We start from the raw sequence: 8,622 nt of genomic DNA, 5'->3' as shown, positions 1-8,622 counted from the left end.
ATCTATTTATGTGTGTGTGTGTGTGTGTGTGTGTGTATATATATAGATCTGTGTATGTGTTGCTCATTTTATCTTTGTCTCAATCACGCTAAATTCCCCTTTCTCTCTTCCTCCTGCCACGACTACCTCTTTCTATTATCCATTACTATATATTTTCTGTTCTCTCTGTCTCTCTCTCTCTTTTTTTTTCCTCTCTGTACCGTTCTAAGACTCTCTAATTTATTTCTTCAAACGCTCGTCCACACCGACTCTCTGTCCGCCATCCCCAATATTAATCCCTCTTTCGGGTAATTACATGAGATTCCAGGTGAATGAGATCGGTGAAGGTGGCGTAAATTTAGACGAACGAATATTATTGAATGAGTGAGGTGCGAGTGCCAGTGGTAGTGGGAGTAGTGGTGGTGGAGTTTGTGGTGCTGGCGGTGCCAGTGGTGTAGGTGGTGCTGGTGGATGTGAGAGGCGAACGAGTTACAGGAATGTCCCGCTGACCTAAGCTACTAAAATAAATTAACAAAATTTTTCAAATAGAAATTTGCAGAGATAAATGGCGTTGTTAGTGTGTGTTTATATATGTATGTGTGTGTGTGTGTGTGTGTGTGTGTGTGTCGGTGCGTGTGTTTGTCCGCACGTTTGTGTGCGTCTGTGTGAGTTGCTCACTGTACGTGTGAACTTACAACCATATGTGTGTATTAGTGAATGTGTGGATGCAAATGTTTGTGTGTTCATATATATATTAAGTCTTTATAGATCTGTGTGTGTCTATGACTTATGTCTATGTATATGTATGTACATCTGCTTACGTTAGCGAATTTAGTGGCACGTGTAAATTAAAGGGACTTAAATTATGGTGGCTGTCTTAGTGCCTGTTATAATATAGGATTATAAATGTGTGTGTGTATCTAGATGTGTGTGCGTGTGTCTATGTATGTATTTACTAGGGTGTTCATGTATGTACATATATGGTGCGTATGTCTATGAAACTTCGCATTATATAGGCACAAATAATGGTCTGTTGGTGCGTGTATATATCTGCATATGTATTTATATGTATGTATCTCTGTATGTAATATATATTTAAATGTATATATATATATATATATATTATATATATGACTCTTCCCCAGACACAACAGAATATGCTTCAATACACGAAGTCGTATAAAGAATCTTGCAAGCCAAATCCCAAAACCATATTTATATATATATATATATATATATATATATATATAATATATAATATATATATATATATATAATATATATATATATATACCATAGTATTAAATACAATTATAATCAAGGGCCGACCAATGCATATAAGACAGAGAATCTGCTATGCCCTCCTTAATTATGATTATATTATATACTATTATAAATGTCTTTTTGTGAAATTTACCAAAATAATTCTATTTTATATGCTGCCCCCTCAAAAGTTTTAATGATTATATCCTTTAATTATGTGATATATATATGATACAGCACACACCACACGCACACACACACACACACACACACACACACCACACACACACACACCACACACATATATATATATATATGAATATAGGTGTTTGAGTACGTGAACGAGTGTTTTTCGAAAACCAAGCATGTATGTGCTTGGCCGTGTGTGTATACACGAATCCCGGTGAAATGTGTGTTCCCATATATGTGTACATGAGTGTTACATGAAGCGTCTTTGCTTCCCGGAGTGATTTTTGTTTCTAAATACACTAAGTATTACATACACCTAAATAAGTATCTGACTGTATATGAATGAGTTTGCCTCAGTGTGCTTACGTTATGTATGCACCTTATGTTTGGATATATATATATATATATATATATATATATATATATATATATATATATATATTATATAACAAAGTGGAGTTGTAAGGTACCGCACGAGTGGAATTATATATGAAAGAAGGTTTGAAAATGCAAGTTTAAAAGATGTTTATTTACTTGACCGGTTTCACTTTTTTAGAAAAAGATTTTCAAAAGTAACATGTAAAGCTTTGTTGTGTTAGGTACTGGTTGCCACAAAATATTACAATACGTATATACATTATTTGATAATAATAATAAGGACATGCTAAAGACAGTTTACAATATTTTAATGAACTTGTCAAATTTTTTTATATTTCCCAAGATTTAACCTTGTAAACTGTTTTTAACATGTTCTTATTATTATCAAAGAATGTATATATGCATTGTAATATTTTGTGACAACCAGTACCTAACACAACAAAGCTTTTACATGTTACTTTTGACAATCTTTTTATAAAAAAGTGAAACCGGTTAAGTAAATAAGCATCTTTTAAAATTGCATTTTCAAACCTTCTTTCATATATATAATATATATATATATATATTATAGATACATATACACACACACATATGTGTGTGTGTTTGTGCGTGTATACCCGTTACTGTGCGGTAAGAAACTTGCTTCATCAAACACATGGTACCGATTTCAAACCCACTGCGTGGTAACTTGGCGCATCAAAGCCTTGTGAGAGGATTCGGTAGACGGAAACTTTAAGAAACCCGTAACTTAGTGTTTCGGTAAAATTTTATCGATAGAATAATAGGCTGACAAATGATAAATCCTGTGGGTCTACTTGTTCGACTAAAGGTGGTGCTCCATCATGACCGCAGTCAAAGACTGAAATACATACAATATAGAAGAATATATATATATATTCAAATATATATATGATTCCCAACCTGACACATCCACACTTCTGAACTACACTTCTGGCTGAACTTGTTCGCTCCCTCAACTGCTTCTAGTTCGCGGGTGATTTTTACATTTTTCGGGAGTGGCCATTAGAAAAGAATTGACCCCAACTACGCAAACATGTTCGTTGGCTATGCTGAGGCCCAAATATTCTCAAGATCCACTGGTCCCCCTCACGTACTATATGGTCTTTATATTGACGACTGTAAACATGTGTTTCGTTCGACATACACAAACAACCCTTATTCAGGGAAATTTTCAGACAGATGGGCTGCTCACTCAATGAAAATTCTAAGAGGACCCCACCTCTAAGGCAATGCGCTGTTTATTGTAATGCATGTGACTGGTATACCCAAATAAGACGGATCGTCACGAAAGGTATATTTTAATCTAGTGTCACTTTGGTGCCATGCAATGAGACCTCACTGAACATTAATAATGATAATAATAATAATAATAATAATAATAATAATAATAATAATAATAATAATAATAATAATAATGATAATAATAACAACAACAACAAAAGTGCAGAATCTGTGGATAAAACAGTGAAACCTTATGGCATATTACCAGTCAATGTACGCCACTAGCCCAGAAGGAATATAAGAGACTCCACGACAATATAGCAAGGCTTGTCCATTGGACACTTTGCAACGAGCAAAAAATTGGTACGATCACAAACCTGAAGGCATCATCGAAAATAGAAATGCCAAGATCCTATGGGATTTTATGATTCAGTGCGACCATGAGATAGAGTATTCGAAGCCAGACAGAGTCATAATTGAGAAAGAAATCAAACTATGCTGGATCATAGATATAATATGCCCAGCTGACAAGGTAGGCGATAAGGAAGGAAGAAAAGTTGAGAGATATGACTGGTTAACTTGGGAAATTAAGCAGCTGTGTTTGATGAAAAAGGTAGCAGTGATGCCAATGACTGTCGGAACCCTGGGAACAGGGAACAAAAATTTCGAGAAGTACGTGGAACAAATAGGGGCTGTAATAAGGGTGGAGCACTTGCAGAAAACAGCACTGCGTGGAAACTCACGAATACTCCAGAATGTGCTCGAAAAATAATAAGAGGTATTACGTTAGTTCACTGGTAATGAACAGCTGACACTGTAGTAGATCTCCAGGGTTAGGAGCTGTGCAAAGGTAATAATAATAATAATAATAATAAATAATAATAATAATAATATAATAATAATAATAATAATAATAATAATAATATGAACTAGACAGAACAAAAAATCGGTACGGACCCGAAGGCATCATCGAAAATTATAATGCAAAGATCCTATGGGAAACCAGACAGTCTAAATTGAGAAAGAAAGCAAGCTATGCTAGATCATAGATATAGCATGCCCAGCTGACAACAATGTATGCGATAAGGAAGAAAGAAAATTTGATAGATATAACAGGTTAGATTCGTATGTTAAGCAGTTGTAGTTGATGATAAAGATGGTGCTTGTAGGAATAATTGTCGGAACCCTGGGAACAATGAGTAGAAATCTTGAGAAGTACATGATAAACAGGGGCTGCAATAAGGGTGGAGCACTTGCAGAAAAAAGCACAGCTTGGAACCGCTCAAATACTCCGGAAGGTGCTCGAAAAATAAGGCGTGTTACCTTAGTTCAGTGGTAGTGAACAGCTGACACCATAGTATATCGCCTGCGTTAAAAGCTGTGCAAAGACAATAAGGATAATGATAAGAATAATAATGATAATAATAATAATTAACAACAACAACAACAACGACAATAATAATAATAATAATAATAATAATAATAATAACAACAACAACAACGACAATAATAATAATAATAATAATATATAATAATAATATAATAATATAATAATAATATAATAATAATAATAATAATAATAATAATAATAATAATAATAATAATAATAATAATGATAATAATAATAATAGTAATAATAATAATAATAATTCAGGGATCTTTTGAGCGGGATGGGCTACTGAACCTGAAGAAATTTCTAACTAGGCCCCACCTGTAAGGTCATGTGCTGTTTATCTTGATATGAGATCACCATGTCGCGCACATATGGTTGTGATGCATGTGCCTGGTGTACCCTTATCAGACGTGTAGTCATGATGGGTATATTGGGCTTCGTATATTTTACCCCAGTGTCACTTTGATGGCATGAACTGCTCTTTCACTCAATAATAATAATAATAATAATGATGATGATGTTAATAAAATTTTCAGTTGAACGTGAATAAATATTCGAAAACCTTAGAAATATCATACATTCTAGGTGTATTGCAGAAGTCGGCATTACTTGGAAAAGCACGCATGTTGCTTACAGCACTGTCTGTCTGATGCTCTTCATGTGACTTGAGAAACAATACAAACTCCTTGTAGACACAATATCTTCAATCAACAACGTCATGATTAGAAGTGTCAACGTTTACAGGTCTTGCCTTGGTGTAAAAAATATTCTGCTCAGTACCTATTTCTTTACTACCCACAAGGGGCTAAACACAGAGTGGACAAACTAGGACAGACAAACGGATTAAGTCGATTATATCGACCCCAGTACGTAACTGGTACTTATTTAATCGACCCCGAAAGGATGAAAGGCAAAGTCGACCTCGGCGGAATTTGAACTCAGAACGTAGCGATAGACGAAATACGGCTACGCATTTCGCCCGGCGTGCTAACGTTTCTGCCAGCCCGCCGCCATTCTGCTCAATACCGCATATTTACTCGTCACTTGTTTGACCTTAACCAGGTGAGCAAATTTTTTGAGTGGCTGACGATATGTGTATCTCTGATCACGAGCAGAAATAGTACGGAGAATTTTAACAATATGGTGAGAGGGTTCTTTGGGGTTTAAATAAATCACTTCCAAAAACCTATTTTGCTCATCGTCCTTAAGCAACCAATATTCAGGGACACTTTGAGCAGGATGAGTTACCAGACTTGAAGAAAATTCCAGCTGGGCTTCAACTGCAAAGTCATGCGCTGTTTATCTTCATATGAGACAACATGTGGTGCACAAAAGGTTGTATTTCATGTTCTCGGTTACCCTTATCAGAGGAATAATGAGTACATTGGGCTTCCTATGTTTGCGCCCCAGGGTTACTTTGACGGTATACTCTGCTTTCTCGCTCAATGTGTTTATGTTGAGAGCCGTGTTTCAAGAGCTGATTAGTTTGCATCTGATGAATGTCTCATTGGCATTCTCCAATCCCATCCTCATTTTGACGTACTTTCCGAAACTGTGGACAAGTTTTAGAGGCTCTTGAGCTGCGCATATGAGTACTTCTGTCTCTATCTTCAGGCCACTCACCCTTATCCATAGCCACCTTTCCTATGTATCTGTCTTTGCGATCACATCTCTTGTAAGCTGACCGCACATTTTTTTCCTTCCCTGCTTTTTCCTTTTTTGTATTCCCTAGTTAAAATTTTTCTTTCATTACACAATATTCAGTTCTTCTCCTTCTTCTTCTTCTTCTTCTTCTTCTTCTTCTTCTTCTTCTTCTTCTTCTTCTTCTTCTTCTTCTTCTTCTCTTCTTCTTCTTCTTCTTCTTCTCCTTCTTCTTCTTCTTCTTCTTCTTCTTTTTCTTCTTCTTATTCTTCTTCTACTTCTTCTTCTTATTATTATTATTACTACTACTACTACTACTACTACTACTACTACTACTACTACTACTATTATCATTATTATTATTATTACACGTCGCACAGTATACAATATCGTGAAATTGTTGATTGAAGATTTTGTGTTTACCGGGAGTTTGTACTGACAGTACTTTACGGAATATGCGTAAAGCCGACTTTTGCAATACACTTAGATTCTAGGGTATTTCTAAAATTTCCAGATGTTTTTTTCAGATGGAGTGTTATTGAACCCAATGCTCCGGTGTTGCTGCCATATCTTAGCGATCCCAATTCTCAGGTCTTTATATTTATCAGCCTTTCGCTCTCTTTCATCATATGTTTATCTCCTGGCAAATAATTTATTAGGCACTCTTGTTTGACCCTCGTAAAGGTTAATATATTCGACCTTCGGTGCTCTAATACCCTGTCTGTCTGGAAGTTTAAGTCTCAGAGGTTTTTACCTCCCCTTTTTTGTCCATTACCTTTCCCGTTGTATGTTGGGACCAAGCGCCCGGAACCTCATATCCATACGTACGGCATAGTAGCCAGAGGTTGTTTTGTCTGCACAAAACTTTCACAAGAACTAACAAGTCTTTCAGAAGCAATGAAAATTCTCCAAAAGCGGAGAATTCTACCTAGGGGCCATCATGGAATCCCAAACATACTGATGTCTCCACCATCTACAGACATCTCATGCTGGCATGTCTTTCTTCCACAAATCTCCCGTCTTAGAGGAGTATGCTCAGAGTAGGTTCAGTCACCCAAATTTTAGTGAGAAGCTTGGTTGAAGGCCGAAACATCCAAGTTCTTTCACAGGTCTTTGACAGCCCGAAGGACCACTGCAATCAGTTTGTGAATCTGAGAAGGGAATATGTTGAATAAAATCATAATTAACTGATTTTCCTGTATTTTCTTTTACTGAAAACCAGGAACTTTTCAGCACCATTCTCGTGCATATATTTATGTGTGTGTGTCTGTGTGTATTTGTATGCATGTGTGTGTGTCTGTGAGAGAGAGAGAGAGAGTGTGTGTGAGTTAGTGTGTATGTGAGCGTGTATGTGCGTACCTGTATGCAGGCACATTGGTGTGCATGTGTGTGCGTGCGTGTGTGCGCGTGTGTGTGACTGTGTGTGTCACTGTAGTCTCATCGTTACATTTACACGCCACTAAACTACGGTAATGTCAGACATTGAATATATACATTACACTCAATGTTCGTCTGTATGCTAGAACTCAATTTTATGGGCACCAATTTACTTGATGCCAACTAATGTGGCAACCATTTTCTAAGGTTGCAAGGAATATTTTTCACTCTCCTTTCACTAACACAAGAAGCCATAGTCAGAATATTTGCTTCATTTGTTTAGTTTTCATTTGTTTTGTATTTCAAGGAACGGTCGCTCATTTTTACCAGGGAGATTTTTGTTTTGACATTTGGTTTGTTTTTTTCATTTATACTTTTTTTTGCCTTTTTTTTTTGTTGATAATTGTACCTTCTTTTTTCGTTCAGATTTCACGTTGTTTCATTGATATTTTTCCCCGTTATGTCTTCATTTCTTTTTCTCTATTTTTGTTGATTTTTGCTGTGGATTTGTTTGATTATTTTTTTTCTCTCATTTTATTTCTTTGGTTCATTTCAGCCAGTTTGAGATTCAAAATGAATTTCGTGCAACACACACAAACTTATATTCATACACGGACATGCATCTACGGTAAAGTACACATCGATAAACAAACACACAAGCACACATATACTAAATCCTTAACACACATTAACGTTTTCAATGAAATGCATGTATGTACACCTCTTTTTTTACTTGCTGCACAGAAGACACACACACACACGCACATATATATACCTGTATATATATATATATATATTATATATATATATATTATATATATATATATATATGTGTGTGTGTGTGTCTGTGTGTATATGCATACCTACATATATATAAATATGATTATATATATATGTATATGCATACCTACATATATATATATATTATATATATATATATATATTATATATGCATATGCAAACATACATATGTGTGTATCTATATATATTTAATTATAGAAGTGTGTGTGTGTGTTGCGTGTGTGTATATACGCATATGACAGCCTTGTATACAGTCGATTTACATAAATATTATTTGCGATGTCTAACCACCGTTTCCTTATTTACGAATTACCCTACCCTTGTACACTGTTTAATATAATTGCTCATTTGTTAAATAA

At 35.3% G+C, this 8,622-nt stretch overlaps 1 long non-coding RNA gene across 1 annotated transcript in view; it reads left to right on the top strand.

Annotated features, from left to right (window-relative positions):
* Positions 1-7,160: 7,160 nt before the first annotated feature.
* Positions 7,161-8,622, top strand: part of LOC118763720 — a 21,043-nt gene continuing 19,581 nt past the window's right edge. Inside the window, exon 1 of the long non-coding RNA XR_004999473.1 lies at positions 7,161-7,328. This is a non-coding gene — a long non-coding RNA (uncharacterized LOC118763720). The remainder of the gene's footprint in view (positions 7,329-8,622) is intronic.

Source organism: Octopus sinensis, linkage group LG6 (assembly GCF_006345805.1).
Source record: "Octopus sinensis linkage group LG6, ASM634580v1, whole genome shotgun sequence".
Taxonomy (NCBI): domain Eukaryota; kingdom Metazoa; phylum Mollusca; class Cephalopoda; order Octopoda; family Octopodidae; genus Octopus; species Octopus sinensis.
This window is presented reverse-complemented; position numbering and strand designations above follow the sequence as displayed.